General features: G+C 34.8%; 1 pseudogene; it reads left to right on the top strand.

The window, feature by feature from the left end:
* Positions 1-13,000: 13,000 nt before the first annotated feature.
* On the top strand, positions 13,001-13,708 carry LOC101398969 (proteasome subunit alpha type-1 pseudogene; annotated as a pseudogene).
* The last annotated feature ends 12,207 nt before the right edge of the window (positions 13,709-25,915 follow it).

Raw genomic sequence — 25,915 nt, 5'->3', positions numbered from 1 at the left:
TATGACATGGACTGTATCTGCCGCGTTACGTCATTAGTCCCTTCTCTCATTTGTACTGTTGCGCTCCACACTCTAACCGTAGAAATATGGTTTCCAATAGCTCATAATTGAAGTGTTAAATATCTGAATAAGACACAGGAAAAAATTATAGAATATTGACTTGTCGAAAGACATTTTGTTAAACACATTCTTTTAGACTGTTCCGGGATACTATAAAATAAAGTGCTGAGACATTCATCCATCCAACAAATATTTATTGACCTTTTCCCATCTGAATCATGAAACAGTAACATTAGTAAATGATAATAGTAATGATATATTTGCAGGTGTATTAGGATTTTTAACCTATTAATGATTTTAAAAACTTGTTTCAAATCTGCCTCACTCCAAAGAACCTCTCAAAGTAGATGAGTTTTCAAGAGAACTTTTTTTCACTAACATCTGATTTTCTTACATCTTATATCATCAATTCTAGGTATCTATTACATGGTTACTTATAGATTGCATGTTTTACTCAATTTTCTTTCTTAAATTCCATAGCTAACATATTCCATAGTGTCTTTTGTAATTTGGTGGAGGGGTCATAGCAAATGTTAATGACTCATAATAAAATTTCCTTACTGTGCCTGCTCTAAATTTTTTCTCATTAGCAGATCTTCACAAGGAGAAAGTAGCCAAAGGATCTGCTCTGCTGATTGCTTTGAAATGGAAGGGTGTGTTTAAAAAGAAATTTTTGGAAACTTCATTCTATGTATGTTGATGTTTGAATTGTTTGCTGAGTACCTGTGGTTGAAACAATAAGATTTCTTTGGAACAGCAAGAATTACAATTGATTTTCAAAAGGTTAGGCTATAGAACGTGTCCTCTAAACCAATGGTTCTAAACTGGGGCAATTCCCCCACTTCCCAGGGGACATTAGGTAATGTCTGGAGACATTTTAATTTGCCACAACTGAGTCGAAGGAGCACTACTGGCATGATGTGGGTAGAGGCCAATAAAGTTAACACACGTCCTACAATGCACGGTACAGCCACTCACAATATATAGAATTATGCAGCCCAAAATGCCAGTAGTGCTCAGGCTGAGAAACTCTGGTCTAAAAACACCAACATAAAGCTACGTATTATATTGTAAGATTTTTAGGAAGTGGAGTTTTTCATGTGTTTATGTTGTCTTATGTAATGGTAACAACAATATTTTACTTTAAGCATTAAATTATTTTCTTTTATCTAAAACTGAAATGCAAAATGTATGTCTGTGCAAGAAGCAGGGGAAATGACTACTGAAGTAAGCCAGCAAACTGGTATCCAAATCCCAGCTGTGCAATCAAATAGCCACATGAAGTGAGAGTTGCCACTTCATCTCGTGAGTTCCAATTTTCTTATCCGTAGTTTGAGAGGACTCAAACTACTGGATTAGTCAAATGGTCTATAGTCTAATGGTTTATGATCTATCATCAATATTAATAATTTCTTCTAGAAAATTGCATCTTCTAATTATCCATTCCTTGCTGAAGAAAAAAGGCAGTAGACCCCTCTCCAGTGCCTTTCTCTTTAAATACATTTTAAAAGCATCTACTTCTATCTCCAAAAATGAACTCAACACTTTGTGTACAGTTTTAACATATTTTTTTCATTTTATTTATATACTTGTTCCTATTGGTCTATTCCAAAGACTGTCTTATATTGAAATATCTTCAAAAGCAAGCAGGCTGTTTGCTTAATTAATTTGTTTTATATGAACTGTGCCGAAATATATAGAAAAAACGTCTTTTCATAAGAAAAATGGAGTAACATTAAAATAGGTCCTATTTTAATATTAAAAAATTATTTTGAGGGAGCTGGCCTGGTGGCGCAGCAGTTAAGTGCAGGTGCTCCACTGCGGCGGCCCGGGGTTTGCAGGTTCGGATGCCAGGCGTGCACCGATGCACTGCTTGTCAAGCTATGCTGTAGCTGCGTCCCACATAAAGTGGAGGAAGATGGGCACGGATGTTAGCCCAGGGCCAGTCTTCCTCAGCAAAAAAAGAGGAGGATTGGCATCTGATGTTAGCTCAGGGCTAGTCTTCCTCACAAAAAAAAAAAAATTTATTTTGAGAATCCTATATTGGAATATCTGTTTAAAAGTTATCATGTAACATATACATATATTTGATGGTTTATATTGATAATTATAATCAAAAACATAGGTAGCACGAACATAATTAAAAAACCGTAAAAAATAATGTATTCATGACTACGGTTCCTTATACGATTTCCATCTCCTTACTTTTCCTTCTCTGTCCTTTTTAAATTTTTTTAACAAATAATAGAGAATAGATTTTCTAGTCCTCTAGTTCTCATATATAATCTCATACATTCATTCTTCAGCTAGAGCATTGCAAGAATATCTAAGATCAGAGTTCATTGCTGGCACAGGATGAGAACTTTCTTAATGAACTACCGCAAGCTTATGGAGACCCATCAGAACTGGAAATGGTGAACAGCAACCTTCCGCAATTGTACCGGAAGCATAATTCCTTTACTCAGTGTGATGTGTCCCTTCCTTCTCTCACCCAAGTTTTCATGCAAACACTCACTATGTGTGAGCAGTTCCAAAGAGGACTAATTGGTCCCTCACAGCTAAATCAGAGAATTTCTCTAACTTAATTATTCAGTGCCTATGCCTGAGAGATGAGCTTAACATCAATCCAGGGTTCCTAACCTGTGTCCAATACCCAACTTCTACAGCTGCAGCCTAGAAATTTATTGTGTCTAAGTTACTTTCTCTGCTTGGAATGATCTCCCTTTCTTTCATTTGTCCACATGGGAAACACCAACTAATTTTTCAAGATTTAACACGAGTCATGTAAACCATAAGAAAAGCTTTACATGATGCCCCCCAGGCACAGTTACCTGCTTCTTCTCTCTTAGTAACTTGTGTATACGTCAGTGATATTCCATACTTGTTTTCTTATGTGTCCTTCATAAAACAGGAACTCTTTGAGTTCCCTATAGACTGCTGGTTTCTTTTTAAAATGTTGTTATATATTTCTTAATTTGGAAAAAAATGCTTATAATCACATCGACCTAATAAGAACCATTGTTAGCATTTTTTTTTCTTTTCTCATGTATTTGCATAAGTTATGGCAGTTATGGCAAAGATTCTTTGCTTGACCAAACTTTAGTCAGGCTCCTGAACCTTCTCCTAGGCCCATCTGTGCACCTCCTTATAAAATCCAGTTTTTGCAAAAACCCTGCTAAGTCACTTTAACAGATCCCCCCCCACATCTGATCACCCTCGATATCTGATCAGGTTCCTCATCTCCCACCATCTTCCAGGTGATGATCTGATACCCCCAGCCTGCCTTCAGCAAGAATCCTGTTGGGTCAGTTTAGCCAGAACCCCTCTTACCCTATGTTTCCTCTTAGTAATTTTCGATCCACTGACCCCCACCATGCTCCTTGGCTATAAATTCCCACTTGCTTATGCTATAATCAGAGTTGAGCTCAATCGCTCTCCCCCACTGTAAAATCTCATTGCATTGGTCCCTATAACTATTGCAATTGTCCTGAATAAAGTCCGCCTTACTATCTTTAACAAATGTCATTGAATATTTTTTCTTTCACAGTTATTTTATAACTTTAGTCATATAATACCCACAATTTTTTATTCTATTTTATTATAGAATATGTAAAATGAACATGTTGTTTTATTATCTTCATAACAATCACTAGTGCTTGTATATTGTGTCTTGTGAACGGACCATATACTTAAATACTAATTCTACTACCACTGAATATTTGGGTTGTGTGCTGCATTTTAGGCCACTGTTGCTGAGCTCTAGAAGCAGTCTTCTATCCTCTGTTTTGTGATGCTTGGTCTGGGACTCTGCAAACCACAATTTTCCTTTGTCGACTGGCTCCTTGTTAACCTCTACCAATAAGGGTACTGGAAGAAGCCTGGAAGGCTGAAGGAGGAAGAAGGCAAGGCCAAGAATCTTTTGATTTGCTTCTTATTCCTTTAAGAATTACACTAGAAATACTTCTTTACATCAGAAGTTCATTCCATCAGCAGCAGCTAATTCTAGTTCGCATTTTTAGAAACACTTGTAGAACCAAACTCATTGTGCCCTTTAGAGACACTTACACCAGCTGACAGGTGTTTCCTCTTCAGAGACCTGAGTCCAAACTCTACAAAGTCCTTTCTCCAATATTCTAATTGCCACTAATTCTAACATTCCACTCTTTCCTTTTGTTCCATCTGCCCTTAGTGTTTTTTAATTCTGACAAATTGAACAGGTTTAAACAGTAGTTTGAATCTTACTTTACATCGACTTTGGTCTAAGAGAAAGCTTTAACTTAACGTTGTGAGAAAAATTGTAAAAGTACATATGGAAGCTTGATAAATATTAGGTTATTAGATTTACCAAAAAATGATTAATAGTTTTCAGAAATTAGAAGAAATTAAGTCAAGTAAGTCACAGTCATCCAAAAGAGGTGGTATCTAACTGGTAGCTGGAAAGTAACACATTAAATCCCAATGGTCAATCAGGTCAAATCAAACACCTACATAACAATTATTTTAAAATAATTGACAAGTGAGATCAATAATTATGCTAGAAAATTATTGTTAGCTAGGAAAAGTTAAAAATTTTAAATCTAGGAATGTGTTTACTTAGATTTCTACATATAGAGAAGATGACCAAAGATACAAGTGGATTTTGGAGTTGAAATTAAAGATGTTGTTGGGTCTGTATAATTAGAGTTAAGAGATTTTCATGTTCTAATGAATATATGTATTTATTTAGAACTTTCCTTATGCCATAAAAACAAACATAACAGAACATGGAACCAACAAAATATTGTATATTAAAAGTGGGATAAATAAAGAGAAATAAGAAGGAGATACAAAGTGGAGCAAGGAAAAAGGCAAAAATGCATACCTTAATGGCCCACAGTACACTTTTATGACAGTCAGGACAAACAGTTAAAAGCATTCGCATTGCTATATTGGATATTAAATATTTAAATATTTCTTTGCTTATTATTACATAGCCCCTCAGTGTCCTGTGCATTTGTAGTCCCAGGATCTCCTAGACATTTTCACAAGTCATCAATTAAAAGTCTAGTGCCTACAAACTTGATTTAACCTCAGATAGTAAGGTAATATAATATTGGACATTAACAGATCATGGGAGAAAATTATGATACTCATGTTCAGAAAAAAATAATTAGCAAATATCCATAACCAGTCGTGATGTTCTGTTTACAATTCTTTTTAAAAGTTGGGATTATTGAGACACAATAATACACACAAGGTCTATGAGTCATTATAAATGCATACTGTTACAGAACCACCTCCACAATCAAAACATAAAACATTTCCATCATCCCCAAACTACCTTCATGCTCTTTGGTAGTTAAACCCCTTCTCTCAACCCCCACACCCTGCCACCCACCGATCTGCTTTCTGTCCCTAGAGTTTGGACTTCTCATGAATGTCATATGAATGGAATCATGGAGTATGTCAACTTCTGCATTTGGCTTCCTTCACAGGAAGGGACATACATGGGACTCCTGGAGGTGCAATGTACCCTTTCTTCACCTTGGTAGCAGTCACAGGGCTTGATCACTTCATAAATTATTTGTCAAATTGTAGGCTTCTGCTTTCTACAATTGTGTATGTGTACTGTGTGGTTTAAAAATATAATTAACATTTAATTTCATGTAATTTACCCTTTATAAACTTGAAGGGTTACCTATTAAATAGCAATTGTTATCCTTTAAAAAAAAAGTGTAGTGCCTGGCATAGAAGAAGGGGCTCTAGGATCCTGTTCTATGGATATGGACTGAGTCCATTCTGAGTGATCTATGTCCATGCAGCAGTGTGTGCAAAATATTTTAGATGACCTCTAAATACACAAGGACCATAAACTTGTCTTTAATAAGAAACAAGTATAGTATTCAACATTAGCTTATTCAAATTTATACACATAACCCCTGTTCTCTATATCCAGCACTCACCCTTGTTACCATTAGAATGGAGTATATTATGCAATGTTATTACTCTGGTAGTCTTTGAAACATAAATCGTCTCCAGATTAAAATGATTTTGAGAAGTATCAGCTCCTTGGTTAAGCAGAATATCAAATGATTCTAAATATTTCAAGAAATTAGTGGCACTGGGATTTTTTTTTTTTAAATAACTGGTCTTTGCTGTGTTCTGCCATCTGCCAAATAATATTCATACATGAAAAGCCATAAATATTTCCCCCAAGTATGCAAAATCTTATGGTTTGACAACTGATTTCTAACCTATACAATAACATCACCACCACCAGAGAGGTTGAGGTCCTCTTCCTCACACATGGAGCCCATGGTATAGAATTAAGGTTAGTTAGTATTCCACATTTTGGTTTAGGTTTGGAAATACTGATGTAGATAGTAGAGTCTAGAATGACTAATGTGTTAAGCAGTCTGCATTGAATGTGTTTCTTCTTGTTTTATCATTGCATGAATAATCTTATTAGCAATGATGATTCCTCTAGTTCTTGGTAGCTTTTGAGATCCCATTTCTCTTATTCCTGAGTTTCAGAATCATCCTGGGGAAGCTGTGCCATTTGTCCTATTAATTTCTTTAAATATAATTCTGTTCCATAAAGAAACATTTTGCTCATAATATGTCAATATGTCCTGACATATCATGTGTACAGAAAAGGCAGGACAAATATCTGACTTCCTTTATATAGTGGTCCAGTTTTATTCTTTTGTGTGTGGATATCCAGTTTTCCCAACACCATTTGTTGAAAAGACTATCCATTCCCCATTGTATATTCTTGTCTCCTTTGTCATAAATTAATTGGCCATATATGTGTGGGTTTATTTCTGGACTTTCTATTCTATTCCGTAGATACATGTTTCTGTTTTTATGCCAAGACCATACTGTTTTAACTGGTATTGCTTTGAAGTATAGTTTGTAATCAAAGCACGATACCTCCAGTTTTGTTCTTCTTTCTCAAGACTGCTTTGGCTATTTGGGGTCTTACGTGGTTCCATACAAATTTTAGGATTATTTGTTCAATTTTTGTGAAAAATGAGGTTGGAATTTTGATAAGAATTGCACTGAATCTATAGATTACTTTAGGTAGCATGGACATTTTAACAATATTAATTCTTTCAATCCATGAGCACAGCATATCTTTCCATTTATTTGTGTCTGCTTCAATTTCTTTCACTATGTCTTACAGTTTTGAGTATACAGGTCTGTCACTATCTTGGTTAAATTTATCCCTAGGTATCTTATTGTTTTTGATGCAATTTTAAACGGGATTTTTTTCTTAAATTCTCTTTCTTATGGTTTGTTATTAGTTTATAGAAATGCAACAGATTTTTGTGTATTTTGTATTCTGCAACTTTACTGAATTCATTTATTAGTTCTAACAGTATTTTGGTGGAGTGTTTAGGGTTTACTATATATAATATCATGCCATCTGCAAATAGTGACAGTTTTACTTTTTCCTTTCCAATTTGGATGCTTTTTATTCCTTTTTTTCGTAATTGCTGTGACTAGTACTTCCAATACTATGTTGAATAAAAGTGGTGAGATATTATTCATCCTTTTGTTGTTCCTGATCTTAGAGAAAAATCTTTCAGGTTTTCACTGTTGAATATGATGTTAGCTGTGAGCTTGCCATATATGGTCTTGATTATGTTCAGCTACATCCCCTCTATACCTACTTTGTTGAGAGCTTTTATCATAAATGGATGTTTAATTTTGTCAAATGCTTTTTTCTGCATCTAATGAGATGATCATATGGTTTTTATCCTTCATTTTGTTAATGTAGTGTATGATATTAATTAATTTACAGATATTGAACCATTCTTGTATCTCTGGAATAAATCCTACTTGATCATAGTGTATGATCCTCTTAATGTAATGTTGAATTTGCTTTGCTAATATTTTGTTGAAGACTTTTGTGTCCATGCTCATCAGGGATATTGGCCTATAATTTTCTTTTCTTGTGGCACCCTTGTCTGGTTTTGGTATCAAGGTAATGCTGGCCTCATAAAATGATTTGAGATGTCTTCCCTCGTTTTCTATTTTTTGGAAGAGTTTGAGAAGGATTGGTATTAATTCTTCTTTGAATGTTCGTAGAATTCACCAGTGAAGTCATCTGGTCTTGGACTTTGGCTTGTTGGGAGCTTTTTGATTACTGATTCAATCTTTTTGCTAGTAATTGATCTTTTCAGATTTTTCTATTTCTTCATGATTCAGTCTTAGTAGGTTGCATGTTCCCAGGAATTTATGCATTTTTTCTAGGTTGTCAAATTTGATGGTGTATAATTGTTCACGGTAGTCTTTTATGTTCCTTGTATTTCTGTGGTATCAGTTGTAACATCTCCTCTCTCATTTTTTATTTTATTTGAGTTCTCTTTTTTTTTCTTGTTAACTCTAGCTAAAGGTTTTACAAATTTGTTTATCTTTTCAAAGAACCAACTCTCAGTTTCATTGATATTTTCTATTGTCTTTTTACTCTCTAGTTCACTTATTTCTGCTCTGATGTTTACTTCCTTCATTCTACTAACTTTGGGCCTCATTTGTTCTTCTTTTTCTAGTTCCTTGAGGTGTATAGAGCTATAGGAATTTATTGCTGCAGACACTCATTTTCATTTAGCTCAAGTATTTTTTGATTTCTCTTTTGATTTTTCTTATACCCATTGGTTGTTTAATCTCCCCATATTTGAATTTTCCAGGTTTCTTCTTGTAACTGATTTCTAGTTTCATACCATTGTTGTCAGAAAAGATGCTTGATATGATTTCAATCATCTTAAATTTATTAAGAGTTGCTTTGTGGCCTAACATATGATTTATCCTGGAGAATTTCCACATACATTTGAAAAGAATGTGTATTCTGTTGTTTTTGGATGGGCTGTTACATATATCTGTTAACTCCACCTGGTCCAATGTGTCATTTAAGGCCCATGTCTCCCTATTGATTTTTTGTCTGCATGATCTATCCATTGATATAAATGAGGTATTAAAGTTCCCTACTGTTATTGTATTGCTGTCCAGTTCTCCCTTTAGTTCTGTTAAAGTTTGCTTTATATATTTAGGTGCTCCATGTTGGGTAATTATTTACAAATGTTATATATTTTCGTTGGATTGACTCGTTTATCATTATGTAATACCTTTCTGTGTCTCTGATTACAATCTTTGTCATAAAGTCTGTTTTGTCTGATATAAATATAGCTACTCCAGCTTTCTTTTGGTTTCCACTTGCATGGAATTTCTTTTTCCATCTCTTTCCCATCTTTGTCAAAAATCAATTGACTATATTTCATTGGATCTCTATCTGGAAGCTCTATTTTACTTCATTCATCTATGTGTCTCTCTTTTTACTAGTATCATATTTTCTTGATTATATATTTGCATTAAACTTGAATAGAATAATTCCACTTCATTATTCATTTGCAGAATTCTGTGGCTCTTCTATTGCCTTTGTCTTTTCATATATATTTTAGAATCAGGTTGGTGATATTTATACAAATTCATGCTGGGATTTTGATTGTAAACACGTTGACTCTATAAATCAAACTGGAAAGGACTGGTATCTTAACAATATTGAATCTTCTAATTCATGAACATAGAATATCTTTCAATTTATTTATATCATCTTTAATACCTTTCATCAGGTTTTAGTTGCTTTCAGAATACGGACTCTGCACTTGTTTTGTAGATTTTTATCTACTACAATATTTTCATTTTTACTCTCATAAATGGTACTGTCTATAAAAATGTGATGTTAATTTGTTCATTGCTAATACATAGAAACATAATTAAGTATTTTACTTTAAAAATTAAACTTGATAAACAAGGTTTTTTACTTTGTACCCAGATGTTATCCCACCTGAGAAAAGGCCAAGTTCCAGGGTTCAGATCTCTGTCTTTATGTCTTTGAGTATCTCCCAGAAGGATGATTGAGGAAGAAAGTCCTGGTTGAAATAAAGTATTCTTGGGAAGTGAAATTAGGTGATAAGAATAAACCTAACTATGAAAGAAAGAAGGAGAGGTGAGCAGAAGGAATTTAGCTGGGATGAGAGATGTGCACAGGCTGTATGAAATGGACCTAGCAGTCTTCCTTTCTTTTATCCCTTTCCTCCATTAACCCTCTTTTCATACCCCTCTGTTATTTTCCCTATTATATATGTCCATTACAACCACTCTGAGAACTATATAGGGAACTTTGAGGTAAATCTCATGGATGTGGGGGAAATATATCAAAAATACACTTAAGAAAAAATGCTCAGCCTCATTTTTAACTCTGAAAACAGAAATTAAAACAATAATTATAAACAAAACAACAAAAAGATACTTTGGAAGTGTTCAAAAGGGGGATGTGTTCAAAATGCTTTCTAAATGAGTGAAACTTTGCTAAAAAATTTTGATAAACATATAACTCTCACTGATTTTTAAAACATACAAAATCTTTTATTAAAATGTTGAAATAATGCTATTATACCAATAGAACTGCCAGAATTTTAACATGTAAGGATGGATAGTATATCATAATACCAGAATACTGATTTACTGAAAACTGATTTATTGACTGGATAAATGTTGGTTGAGATTGATGAGTATCAGGAAAAGGAGATGGGCATCCTTTGCCTTGTGCAACACATACTTTCCTGGTGAGTTGTGTTTAACGTATATCATGTTTTTTCATTAAAGAACAGTAACATTATAAGAATGTGTTGATGTTTTTATTTCCACAGTTGCCATTCTCTTTGTAATCTGAGAAATATTAACATTGTCTTACCTGAGAAAGTTTCTACAACAACTGTAAGAAGAAGAGTATATGTATTCAATTTATTTATTGTAGATATTTTTATTTCTCACTGAACATTCATGTGCTCTCCACATTAGCAAGATCCCTATCACTTAGGAGAGCCCATGTGACCAGTTCTGTTCAATGAATGGTGAGCAGAAGTGGCATGTGATATCTCTGGGCTGAAATGTTGAAGATCTGGTGCATGAGTCTCCTGATCTTTATTCCCTTTCTCTAATGATAATGGAGGCCACATGTTTATGTGATAGAGCCACAAAATGAAAGTAGAAAAGTACTAAGTTAGTGCATGGAGGTCATCTTCCTGGCAAAGTTGCCAGATTTGTATTGAGCTTTAATCAAAGTGAAAAATAAACCTTTATATGTTTACTTCGGATTTTGAGGTTTCGTGTTATTGTTGTTGTTCTTAGCACGGCATAGACTAACTTACTCTTACTAACACAATATTCTTTGTTAAAACATATTTAACCTCATTCTGAGGATTGAACATATTACTAGTTACTTTGTTAATATTTTCTAACTTTCCTTCATTTTGTGCATATAATGTTCAAGCAGTTTTTAGATAAGTTATATATTTCTTAGTTTCTTTTAGAAAAAAATATGCATTCTGTACCATTCTAATATATTCCTTATATAGTCTCCATAAGATTTTACTATAATATATTTAACTGAAAAATTTTCAGTACAACAATTATAGGAGGCACTTTTAATATTTTCAAATCCTTTTGGCCTTCCTCTAGCAAAAGCAGTGTAGAACATTATAAAAATTTTTACAACAGCATGTTTTCTCCAAAAATTATTTGAAGTTTATTAATGTCTTAAAATTCTAATTAGCTGTTTGGATAATTAAATTCTAAAGACTAAAATTTGCCATCTGCTAGAAATGGAAACTGAATTAGATAGCTAGAAATTGTGCATTCTTTAATAATGCTGTGCCATGAAAATTCCAGAGTGTTTCTTTTATTTTCTATTATCCACTCTTTTCCCAATGTGATAGGCTGCTTTGTATCTGGATAAGTATCATAGCATTTGTTAAAAAATTATTAAAGTTTATATTATATTCCTTTCCTAATGAGACAGTAATAATCCAATAAAGCATTTGGGGGTTGATTTTTGGTTCTGTTACTAAGGAATTAACATTAGCAAAGCCAAATAAGAGAAATTAAATAAGTGAATGGAGTGTTTTTCAGAATTAATTCTTATAGTAGCTATTCCAGGAAAAGGATACCACACTTAAAATGGATATTATATTAAGATTAGACAATATGAATTGTTTGAATTTTATTGCATGGAACTTTTGGGGGAGGCAAAACTTATTTATCCCTAAAATATTACGCCTGAAAAAATAGAAATAAATCATTCATACACTGAAATTTGTGGAGTGGGGTTCAGAAAACATTCTATCAAAGCTATCACTCTTTTGAAATACCCAAATTAGCTGACTTTCATCAAAAAGAAAATAATAATCTAGAAATGAGCAAAAGTGTACAATTTCTTCTTTCAGCTCAGTTTTAAACTCCAATAATGGCTTATCTGAATCCTGAATATTTATATAAAATCTAAGCAACGGTGATACTGAGCCAAAAATGTTACAAATTACAGATAAACTCAATTAATTTACAAATAAGTTTAATGACTAAATTGGCATGTATTTATTTAATATTTTTCTTTTCAGCATCAACAAAAAAAATATTTCTGTGCATTTTCCTTTGTCGACAGAATAAAGATCAAATAACATAAATTGGCATTCAGGATCTTCCCTGATTTGATTAACTCCATTTTCCTTTTTTTCTTCCCACAGTAGCAATTCATTTATTGATTCATTTAACAAATATTTGTTTACGTACCTATATTCCAAGTTCTATTTTTGCTAATGGAGCATATAATGATGATAATAGTGATGATGATGATGGTGATGGTGACCCAATGATTTCAAACCTTTATGTAGGGCTATTATATATCAGCACAGTTCCCAATGTGTCACATTCCTAAACTCAATTGACCCTTGTAGCAGACTTATGACGTTAGTGTTATTATTATCCCTATTTTACAGATAAGAAACCTAACATGGAAAGATTAAGAGAGTGGTTCAAGGGCACATAGCAAATAAAGTGTGGGGATGGGATAACTTGATCCACAGCTTTATAGGAGGCTACAGCCAGGCCCACAACCAGAACCATGTGTCACAACCAGTGTGACAATGATGTCACTGTTTGGAGCCCTCAGAGCAGGATTCATCAAATTGAATATGCAATAGAATCTGTCGAACAAGGTTCAGCCAGTTGGTTAGAAATAGAAAACCCATGCAGTGTTTATTCCATTGAAGAGGACACAGTCAGGGCTTGCAGCTCATCAGAAAAAAAATTCTCCTTGTTGACAAACATATTGATATCTTAGTTGTGGGGCTTACTGCTCATTCTAGACTGTTATGTAATTTATGCACCAATAGTCTTTTGATTCCAGTTTGTAATTGATGGACCTCTTCCTGTGTTTCGTCTTATATCTCTAATTAGAAGCAAGACCTAGATACTAACACAACAATATGGCCAGAGTCTGCATGGTATTGGGCTACTTATTCCTGGTTATGATGTTATGGGCCCTCACATTTTCCAAACCTGTCCATATGCTAACTATTTTGACTGCAGAGCTATGGCCATTGGAGCCCATTCCTAATTATCCAATACTTACTTAAAGAGATATATGTCTGTGTTTATGGAGCGAAATTTAAATGAACTGGTCAAACATGGTCTGTGTGCCTTAAGAGAGATGCTTCATGCAGAGCAGGACCTAATTACAAAGAGTGTTTCCATTGGAATTGTTGGTAAAGACTTGTAGTTTATGATGTATGATGATGATAATGTGTCCCTCACTCATGGACAGTCTTAAAGAGCATAGAGAGTGGCACAGTCTGTTCATCTTACTGATGAACCTGCAGCAAAGACTGATGAATCAATAGAACATTAAGGGATAAGCCATCTATATGTATATTATCAAATAAGTAAGAATGCAGGATCATGTACCAATGACAATAATCTATACTTTGAAACAAAAGATGCAAAGTGTTGGAATAGTATTTTTTGGAAGTAGTCCCGATGCAATTTTATTTCAAGCAGTCTCACTGAAGCCATATAATGGGGTGCATTTTTCTTTGAAAGGATGTATATAATCATTTTCTAGAAAGTATAGGTATCTGTACTAATGTTTTTATATGAGGAATATAGTGTCTTTCTGTTTTTAATTATAACTGTGAAATAAAATTGTTTCACCTACAGAAAGAAAAAGTGTGGGACTGGGATTTAAATTCAGAAAGTCTAGGTCCAGAAATTTGGTCTTAAATGTTATGGTTTACTGCTTCTCGTAACTACTTTCCATTTTTAGAATAACCGTTAAATCTACCTGCACATACTTTCTCTCTTTTTTCTCATTACTCAAATTCAGTCCATTTTTCATCCCTCATCTTACACTTTACTGGTTACTTTCTAACCAAAATTAATAATTACTTCCTCTGTGTCTCCATGATACATTTTGAGACACTATTGTAGCATTTATTTCATTGTGTCTTCTATTGTTTTTGTTGTTTATATGTTGGTTCTTTTCACAAGATCATAAACACAATAAGAACAAGATCTATTTTTGATTAATAATTATATTCCTCCATTGCCCTTAGCATAGTGCCTTGGACTTAATACATGTTCCCTAAATGTTTCTTGAGGAAATGAATCATCAGATCTGCTTTGAAGAACATCATAGAGAACTTCAAAAATATATTACCTGTTCAAAACAGAGAACTCTGAGAAAAGTCATTAATACATTTCATTGCATTCATTTTTACTCTTTCCTATTTTATTTGTGTACTGGAAATTTACTTAGCCAATATATTCTATATTACTCAACTTACTGAAATTGACCTTTAGATTTGAAAGCTATTGAAAAGTATTTCCCATCTATTTTCTTAGGCCCCTGAGAAATTTTGAAGGTGAGTTTTCATAATGAAATGTGGAGTTTCATTTCCAACCATTGTTCTACAACTGCCAAGAGAAAGAGGACTAAAGGCATACCTACACACACAAAAAAAGTATAAATGAGAGCTTTCAATAGTCTAGAATGCAAGATTATTCCAGACCATAAAAAGGGTACTATGTTTTCCAGTAAATAGAAAATCATATGTCTACTATCCCTGACTGTAATAAAGTATAGTATATCGTAGGTGACATAAATTGCTTCACTTCCATGAAAAAAGGACATAAGATAACATGCTTAGTTTGAAATCAGTAAACTTCTGATGGTTCAGTATTCATTCTTTCACTCACTAATTCAAAGAAAACCACGCATTGAGTACCTAGTGCTAGAAATACAAAGATCTCTTGAAATCACATTCTATTGGGGAAATAGATTCATTAACAGACCATGATAATATGTTCTGATAAAAATGATAATTGAAAAACGTTTAGAAGTTCTATGATTACATAGATAAAAGAGCTATTAGTTTATCTTGAGGGGGTTAAAGGAGGCTTGATAAAGGAGGTGTTATTTGAGCTAAATCCTAAAAGACTTCTAGACAGATATTGGGGAAGAACATAACAAGGATAATCACTAGAAAGAAAAAGAAATTACTTAAGGTAAAATGTGCCATTATAATGAAACCTCAGGTACTCCTCTGTGCGAAAAATGCATGTGTTTGTGGGGGAAGCAGTGTGAGGTGAGAATAATAAATCTAAAAATGTGTGCTAAATTCAGATTGCAGAAGAAATTGCAAGCCATGTTAAGCAATTTAGACTTTGTACTATAGGCATTAGGAATCCAGTAAAGATTTTTAAACAGAGAAATGATTGTATCAGATCTGTACAAAGTGTGAAAAAAAGATGGGGGTGTGGCAACTGAATAGGAAGCTAGAGCAATGATACCATTGAGGAAAGAGAAGGGTCTGAACTAATTCTTTGATAGATGCAATGGAAAAGAACAAAGCCCAGGTTTTGATAGGATCAATAAAAAAGGTTAATTTTTTAGATAGCAAATGAGGAAGAAGAAGTTGAAAATGGAACTCTTTGTTATTATTTCTCAAAATATGGTCCAACAGCCATCAGCATCAGAATCACCTTGAGAGTTTGATAAAAATGCTTATTCCTAGACTTCACAACAGATCTACTGTAGTGTAATCTGAGGTTTAGGAAGAGGGAGGGGAGTTTAAATGAACAATAAGACTTTAAAGTTTTATCTTTGGTGATCTAGAAGATGATGTAAACATGCAATAGTAATTGCAGGAAATAAGACAGTGTTGCTTCAGTGTGGATTATGATAAAGCTATTTTGGGACAAGTTGAATCTGAGTACCTATCATTTATTTTAATGGAGGTATATAATAGGAAATGCAGATTTGGAATTCAAGAGAGTCTGGTGCTATAAATGTCAATGTGGGTGTCGTCAAAAAACAAATGATAATTAAAAAATTAGGAGTGGATATGATTGCTCAAAAAGCTATGCAAAGTTGGGGTCCCAAAGCCAAGTTACAAGAAAGAAATGAGCAATGCAGACAGACTGTAGGATGAATGAAGGAAGATGGAAAACATGGCCTAAATGGAGAGAACATGCTCTGCTTGAAAGCCATTCAAATTCTTTTCGTTTTAAAATGGTGAATTTTATGATATGTAAATTGTATTTCAATAAAGCTGTTATTTTAAAAAAGCAGTCCAACTCCTCATAAGAACATATTGAGTTCAGTTATTCTGCCTAGAATTTATTCCACTAAAAGTAATCATTTTGACATTATGGTTCATTAGTTTTTGGCTAGACTGGCTAATAGTCAAATGCCTGCTTTTCTAAGGAAAAATGATAAAAATACATTTCTGAACCTCCAACAATTAAAGCCAGAACATACAGGAGCCCAATCTGAAGTCATAGGGCAAATTAGTATATTCACAGAGTTGGGCAATCATCCATGCTATCTATTTTGGGGACATTTTAATCATCCCCAAAGAAACCCTGGCCCCATTAGTAGTCACTCTCCATCTCCCTGTTCCCTGCAGCCCTTGACAACCACTGATCTACTTTCTGTTTATGTATTTGCCTATTCTGGATATTTGGAATAAATAGAATCATATAGCAAAAAAAAAAAAAAAAAAAAAATTATTTTCGTTGTTTAATATTGCAACTGCTAAACTAAATATTTCTGGAGCCAGAGTCAGCCCAAGTGTTATTAATTTATAAACCATAGAGAAGAGAATTAAAAGAAGAAGACGAGGAGAAAAATCTGGGGCACATCAACACTGAATGGGAAAACAAGGAAGATAAATCAACAATATAAACTAAGGACTGACGGTGAAAGAAGTATGGGATGAACTAGAAAGTGAATAATTTCATGGAAGCCAAGAAAACCACAACATGAGAGAGTGAGTGAGAAAAGTGTCAAATCCTATAGAAAGACTAAATAGGATGAAGCTGTAAAGAGGCCAGTTATTTTATTTTCTAAGGGTAAAGGAAGAGAACCACCAAATGTTGGGGTAATACAAAAGCACTTATATTTGTTATATTTTTATTTCCTTGTAATTATACGTTCCCCTCAAATATTGGCATTAAAATATTTTTTTAAAAAGTTTTTATGTTAGTAGTTTGTGTGTTATCAACTGTGACCATAACAAAAAAGAAAAAAATTGTCCTTCCATAGAGTATGTGTCAATTTTAATAAAATTAAAACAGATGTGATCCTTTAAACACATGTTAAGCCACTATTTCAAATTTGGAGTTACCAGGAGCAATTTCCTATAGTATTTAGGTTTACAAGCTGATCACTAAACCTCTGTTCAGTCAAGCAATCATTTACTGACTATCTTCCAATGGCCAAATCTTAATGATAAGATTAACTAGTTAATTTTGTAAATTTGCATCAATAGAGTCCAACAAAGTTAAAAGTCTCTGAAAAGAATTGCAATATTTAATAATAAAACATTGAATTCTGTGTCAGAGTAGCTCTACAAAATTACTACTTTGAAACAGACTTTTTAGTCTAGAATTGATCTAATAACATTTAAATATCACATTATTATAGGTACCATGTATATAGGGATTCAAATAATGAATAGACTGAGTGTCTCTTTAATTAGGATACTAGATTCTGGAGCTTACAAAGAAGTAGATACTTTCCAAAACAGATATGTGCAAATAGATGTCTTGGTCAGCTCAGGGTGCCATAACAATACCATAGACTGGGTGGCTTAAATAATAGAAATTTATTTTCTCACTTTTCTGGAAAGTCCAAGATTAAGGTGCTGGCCAATTTGGTTCCCGGTAAGGACTCTCTTCCTGGCTTGCAGATGACCATCTTCTCATTACATCCTCAAATGGCGAGGAGAGAGAAAGAGAGACAGAGAGCAAGTTCTCTGTTGTCTCTTCTTTAAGAGCACTGATACCATCATTAGAGCTTGACTCTCATGACTTCATCTAATCCTAATTACCTCCCAAAGTCTCCATCTTCAAATAACATCATGTTGGGGTTTAGGGCTTCAACATATGAATTGGGGAGGGGCACAAATATTCAGTCCATAAAAATAGGTATCCTCAAATGCAAGTATAGAAACAAAGCCAGACACAGCACTAGCAGAAAAAGTTCAGACCTGTGGTATCCTTCAATTTTGATATTTTGTTAGCTGTTTAATTAATATTGGTAATCAGCAATGCCTCTTTGTCAACTTTTGAATGATACAACTTAGAAAATGTAAAACAAAACTGAAGAAAACCCCTCTAGTCTGTGGCCTGTCTGACTTGAACGCAAATGATCAGCCTCTCTTATATTCACACTGAAAAATATCATAAGAGGAAGGAGATATAAAGAATAAATTGAGGGAAGAGAAGTTATATTCTACTCTGAGTCTTTATGAAGAATTGCCATTCATACCCACAGACATTTTATGAAATGATTGAGATTGAGGGTAGAGTATTTTACTTAGGTGGTAGTAAATGCCATCAATCTATTTTTCTGTGAGTAATGCCAAGACTTGGAAACAACCTAAGTGTCCATCAAGAGATGAATGAATAAAGAAGTTAAGGTATATATATACAATGGAATACTACTCAGCCATAAAAAGAAGATGAAATCTTGCCATTTGAGACAACATGGATGGACCATAAGGGTATTACGCTGAGCAAAATAAGTTCAACTAAGAAAGACAAATACCATGTGATTTCACTCATATGTGGAAGATAAGCCAACAAACAGACACATAGATACAGAAAACACATTGGTAGTTACCAGGGGGAAGGGGGGGTGGGTGAAAGTGCTAAAGGGACACGTGTACAGTGAAAGATGACACCTAGACTTTTGGTGGGGAACACGATGTGGTCTATACAGAAGGTGAAATATAATGATGTACACCTGAATTTTATGCAATGTTGTAAATCATTGTTACTTCAATAAAAATAAATAAATCTATTTTTCCATATTAGAATTTACTTTGCATAGCACTGTGTGACATTTTTCATTCATGCAGACAGAAGTTGTCCACAAAGACTTAAGAAAAGTGTGAGACTACTGTAGGTATAAGTGGCCAATTCTTGAATACAATATTTCAAGTTTTCATACCTTCAAATAGAGGTTGGGGCACCTAAAATGTGAAAAGACTGCATTAACTTAAATCTGCCAGGAGTTTATTCCTTAAAGAGAGGTATACTTGCATGGTTCCAAATGCCATTGCTTGCCCTCGGCAAAATGATGAAGTTGGTAAAACTTCACTTCAGTACCTTCCCACTTTCTTCTGCACATCTCTTCTCCATTTTAATTCACAGTATTCCAGTAAGTTACTCTTTTTTTCTGGCCAGCTGCTCAAGGGCCTTCCACTGAGGTACTCCACTGGGGCAAGGAAACCCATCCTGCATTGGCCTTTTACCTCTTTATCCTTCCTTTAGCCTCAAAACAACATTCATTGCCCCATTATCTCAGGTCTATACTCTGTATAGAAAATTGAGAAACTAAATTTAGCAAAGATTTTTATGGAAAATAATTACTTAATTTTGTCCATTTTACAAGATAGTTTCACATTAGCAGCTGTCTTTGGAGAAGAGAATTTACTAGGGATTTCAAGCACAGAATTAGTGTCAGTATTAGGCATAATTTCGGCAGAGAGAACTTTTTTGTTATAATCTCAATGTCAAGCCATTAAAGATTGTCCATACTCCATCCATTATAAAGTCAACTCTATCAAACAGAAAAGAATTAAAATCTTTTCAAAATAAAAATTCAGCGATGCTTATGGATAATAGAAAGTACATAATAAAATATCAAATAATCAGAAAATTGATTAAAGTGTTAATATTTTATTTGTATGTCTTCTGTGAAATCCACATAGCCACAGGCATTAATTCACTCAAAATTACTTGACTTAACTGATTCTCTGTTGCAGTATACAGTAGGAATATAAAAGATTCAAAAGAGTAAAATAACACTCTATTTGCCTAAATAATAACTTAGTGCCTCACTTAAAGCATTTTGATCATGGTTCCATACTTTTAATATTAAAAATATGCCCCCAGGGCCGGCCCTGTGGCTTGGTGGTTAAGTGCGCGCGCTGCAATGCTGGTGGCCTGGGTTCGGATCCCGGGTGCGCATCGAGGCACCACTTCTCCGTCCATCCTGAGGCCGAGTCCCACATACAACAACTAGAAGGATGTGCAGCTATGACATACAACTATCTACTGGGGCTTTGGGGGGAAAAAATAAAATAAATAAAATCTTTAAAAAAAAAAAATATGCCCCCATACACTGAAAAATGTAAAAGATAACTTTTCTAAATAGGGCAGCAAAGTTGCTCTGCTTAAAATATATAAACAGGAAAAAACCATCAGTGGACTTTAATAATGATGGTTATTATTGGCTGCCATCAAATAATGTCTCCAACATTCAGGTACCCCAATTAATATAATTGTTACCTAATTAACATTATATCAATATTAATAGATTACTAAATTTAAATATGCATAGAACACAATGACCACATAATTTTCATAAGAGCAATAAGAGAATTTCCATTTTTAAAAAAGATTAGGGTTTTTAAAAAATCAATAGATTTAAGTGATATTAAGCATTCACTCTTTCTACTCATTTGGCTGACCATATATTTTTTCAAAATACAAATTTGTCATTTGAAGTGAAGTAAATGATGCATAATAATATTATAAAAACAGTATGGTAAATCATTTTTATTTTTGGCACTAATTCTAGTAATTTCATATCTGTGTTTGCAAACCAAACAGATAACAAGTAGAAAATCATTATAGGTGTGATTGAGTTAAAATATATATACACCCTTAAGCACACATACATAAAACATTAAAGTAGAGGGTTGATGGTATTTTAAGGAGCATCAGAATATGTTTTCCTCTGGATGGCACGAGAAAAGAGTAACAGAAACAATTCTGGTTTCCAAGAAAGTATCAACTAGAGGAGTACATGGAACTACTAGGCTTTTGATTTGGATAAGAAAAAATCATTGCTCTTCCTGAGAATGTCTGCATTTATCAAATATTAATTTACCTGTTAGTTAATGTCTATTCACAAAATCTAGCATTTTTGACATTTTGATTACATTTTGAATGCACAAGTAATCAAGTTCATTTAGACATGTTCAAAAATGCAAATAAGACAGAAATGAATCAAATAAACATCAATAAGAAAACAACCATAATCTTCATACTTTACCTATAAATATCTACTTTATATCTTTTGGCACATAACATTTTCAGCTCTTTTGAATAGTTACACATACACATAGACAAACACACAATGTAAGAAGATAGTCCTTCATCTGATTTTGATGTAGAAATTGTTCAGAGACCATCACTTTCTCACTTCACTCAAAATAGGCAGTTCCAGATGCATGAGTATTTGGTGCCCCATGGTCAAGCGGTCTATATCTGTCTGGGTGCAGTAACATACCAGACCCTTTTTCTCGAAAGGTATACAATTCTCTGTGCAGATACTACCCCTTTGCTCCAGAATTCTAGGGGCTGTTTTGTGATTTTTTCCACTGGATTTCACCATAAACTCCACATGATATCCTTTCCCACCACTGATAGCTCCAAAACTTTAGACTCTGCCAGGTCTTACAGCCTATGTGGCAGGGCTGCTTGAACCACAGTACGGATCCGAAGCAGAATCCTTTAGCTTTATATCCTTTAGCTTAAAGTTTCTAGCTTTATTCAAAGCTAGAAGTCTTCCATGACACAGGATTTATGGGTCAAAGCAATATTCCCAGAAATGGAATTTGTTGTTTCCAGAACCCAAAGATGTCTACCATACAATGTCATTCAATGTTTGTGGTAGGTGATGCAAGACATAGCAAATTGTCTTATATTTAGGAGGGAATAACCTGGCATGCCCTTGGCCACTGGATGCCTAAAAATCTCACTGATATGTCTGGTCTCAGAATCTTAATAAGGTTTATGTCCCATCCTCTGGAATGCACATGAATTATAAAGGCATCTAGTGTATTAGATACCTCTTGATTGTCCTATCCAATCAGCATGTTGTTATTGATGTAATGATCAGGATGATGTTCCTAGGGCTGTCCAGGATTCTCTAATCTTTTCAGACTACATTATGGCAGAGAATGGGAGAGTTAATACAGCCCTGAGGCAAAAGTATAATGAATATTGTTTACTGTCATGTGACTGCAAACTCTCTCTGATCCTTGTTTTTAAGTGTTATGGAAAAGAACATATTTGCCAAATCAGTTACCATGTATCATGTACCTGAGGACTTACTAATCGGCTTTAGCAATGATACTATGTTAAATATAGCAGCTGCAATCAAGGCTCCTACTTGGTTGGTCTTGCAGTAGTATACATTCATTCACAATAAACTCATTCATTTCTTCATGTGCTAGACAGAATTGTCTAACTATGTTGGGACAGAATTGTCCCAACTATGATAGGGACTTTTATGGGCTGAATTATGCCCCACCACTTTAAAAAAATTATGTAGAAGCCCTAACCCCTCAGTACCTCAGAATCTGACTGTATTTAAAGATGGACCTTTAAAGAGATGATTAAGTTAAAATGAGACTGTTAGGATGGGCCCTAGTCCATTCTGACTGGTATTCTTATACAAAGAGGAAATCTGGACACACAGACATCAGGGATACACATGTACAGAGGAAAGACCACGTGAGGACACAGTGAGAAGGTGGCCATTTGCAAACCAGAGAGACAAGCCTCAGAAAAAGCAAAACTTGCCAATGCCTTGATCTTAAAATTCTAGCCTCAGAATTGTGAGGAATTAAATTTCTGTTGTTTAAGCCACACAGTCTGAGCTACTTTGTTATGACAGCCCTAGAAAACTAATACAGGAACCAATACCCTTGTATTTTTTTTACATCTTTAATGATGGCACTAATCTCCATCCTCTACATCCAAGATATAATATTATGTTTGTTTTGCTATCTTTCCAGGATTGGGACATTTCAGATGTATCCACTTGGACTTCCCCACTAGAATGGATAGCTTTTACCCCAGATGGCAAAGACCAAATATACTGCTTACTCCAACTTCCAAGTATAAGAATTCCAATTATCCACTCAGGGACCAGGAAAATGACCACAGGATGGGACCATGTGAGCCAAACCTGAGCCAGGAATTCATTTATTAGCTTCCCAGTGTAAGCCCCTACTCTAACAAGGAGACTTGGATAACAATTTTGGTCTCTGAGCATCAATGTCAACTTCTGTTGACAGAAGTTGTAGAATTTCTGTTCAATAGTTTTCAAAATATCTGTTTTTTCCTCTTTCTTTAGTGTGTAGTCATCTGTGTAAATAACCGTAGCTTCCATTAGGAAAGAACTGAGGGAATCAGCGTAAATAATTGGTGAGATATTACAGTGTCCTTCCATCTAAGGACTTGGTCATCTCTTATATTGATGTGTCCTGGATCTTAAAATCATCTTAGGTGTGGGAATTGAGCAACAGATTGTAACATTTATTGTGGTGACTGCTCTCAGCCACCTGTTCCTCTATTCCTATCCTTGTTTGGTTGCATATATTAAGTAGAACCCTTTTTTGTTGCCTGTTTATATTGCTCCTAAGAGTGCTGTATTCTATAAGCCATCTCCACCACTCCCGGTGGGTCAAATCTCCTTGGATGCTCCTTCTAAACTTGTTGCTTTTTAGAGAATTATGGCCACTGTTTTCTGGTGATTAAACACCACCTTCTGGCCCCTATTACTTTTGGGCTTCATCATCCTCATGGATGCTAGCAGGCCAGGTTCTGTGACCGTGTCCCCTGCCATTATCCCTGTCCTACAGAGGAAAGCCATAAATATTTTTAGTGATGCTGCTGCCCCTCTCACCAGCACATTCTTGATCACTTTTGTAAATACTGTGTCTGCTTGACCCCTTGTGGAAGGTGACACTTTGCTGGGTCTTCTGGACTTACATAATATATCCATCCCTGAATGACCATTTCTTTCAGCATCTTTATTTCTTCCTGTACCATCTGCCACTGCACTTCAGGCATTTCTACATTGTTCAATGTGGGTTACTGCTTTTTCCAGGCTTCTAAGAGACACCTGTGATGATTAATTTTATGTGACAACTTGCTTGGGCAAAAAGATGCCCAGATAGCTAGTAAAACATCATTTCTGGGTGTGTTTGTGAGGGTGTTTCCGGAAGAGATTAGCATTTGAATCCATATATCAAGTAAAGAAGATCTGCCTCATCAATATGGGTGGGCATTGTCCAATCCGCTGAGGGCCTGAGTGGAACAAAAGGCAGAGGATGGGCAAATTTGCTCTCTCTGCTTGAGTTGGGACATCTGTCTCCTCCTGCCCTCAGACGTTGGTACTTCTGGTTCTGAGGCCTTTGGTTTTGGACCAGGACTTATATCATTGACACTCCTGGTTCTCAGGCCTGGAACTACACCATCAGCTTTCCTAGGCCTCCAACTTGCAGACAGCCAATCGTGGGACCTCTCAGCCTCCATAATCACATGAACCAATCCCTCATAATAAATCTCTTTCTATATATCTATCTGTATCTCTCTCTATCCATATTGGTTCTGTTTCTCTAAAGAACTCTGACAAATATACCATCTGACCAGTGAGTTTGCCCCACTTTCAGGGGTCCTTGTCAGGGGGTTAAATCCCATATGAAAGGAAAGTTCTCCCAAGTCAATCAATTTTTGCCTGTCCATTCTTCGGTTATAGCCCCCTTGATCAAACACCTTCAAAATCCAAATTCCAGGTGTATTATTCTGGCTCCTGGAAGTACATGCTAATTCTTGCAATTCATTTAGTGTATAGTTGTTTTCCTCAGGTATTATGCCCAGCATATCCCCACCCAAGTTAGGCTAAGGTTTAACTCTAGTTACTGGCTTGGAAGCAAAGCAAGGAGGTAGGGACATCTCCTGAAGAGGTCGTACTTCACCTGTCAGTGCTTCCAACATGGGAGAAGTTATGGTGAGCCACTTGTGGAAGTTGTGGAGGTTTTGGGGGTTTCCGTAGCCAACATCATCAAGTGCATATAACTCTATGTCTCTATCCCATGCTTCAGGGTCTTAGTTTTCTCAATCAGAGCACTGACCTTAGCATAATAGACATGACTTGACTGAGCATACCAATGTCATTGGAGCTCTGCAGCATTAACTATCAGTTTTTCAGTCTGCTTCTCAATTGTACTTGCTCTTCCACTGCAGCATAGAAGGGATTCTTGATTAATTAATAAAGGGTCCCTCTAACTCTCAGAATTAGCCTTAAGTTGCCTGTTAATAACATTCTTTTTTTTTTGTTTTTTATCCTTCTATTGGGAGCCAATGCAATTTTTCAGTAGCCAATTACATTCACTATCCTTTTAGGCATTTTCATCCCACATCTGTGAAATGCCTGAATAATCATACTTGGAAGGGAGATTTCCATCAGGGCAATTTTCTATGTCACCACTGGTGAAAATTTTAGCAACTGGGTTTCCACTTTGTCCCAGATACTATCCATTGCCCATTCAGGATTGCAGCCTCTTTGATCACCAGGAAGTGAGTGAGCTAGTCCTAAATCCTCATTTCACAGCCTGTTTTCTTAAATCCCACTTAGAACAACTTGCATTAGTTTAAGTCCACCAAGAAA

This window comes from Ceratotherium simum, chromosome X, assembly GCF_057802395.1.
Source record: "Ceratotherium simum simum isolate JZ-2026a chromosome X, ASM5780239v1, whole genome shotgun sequence".
Classification (NCBI taxonomy): Eukaryota; Metazoa; Chordata; class Mammalia; order Perissodactyla; family Rhinocerotidae; genus Ceratotherium; species Ceratotherium simum.
Note: the sequence above shows the minus strand (reverse complement) of the source record. Positions and strands in the feature narration are given on the sequence as shown.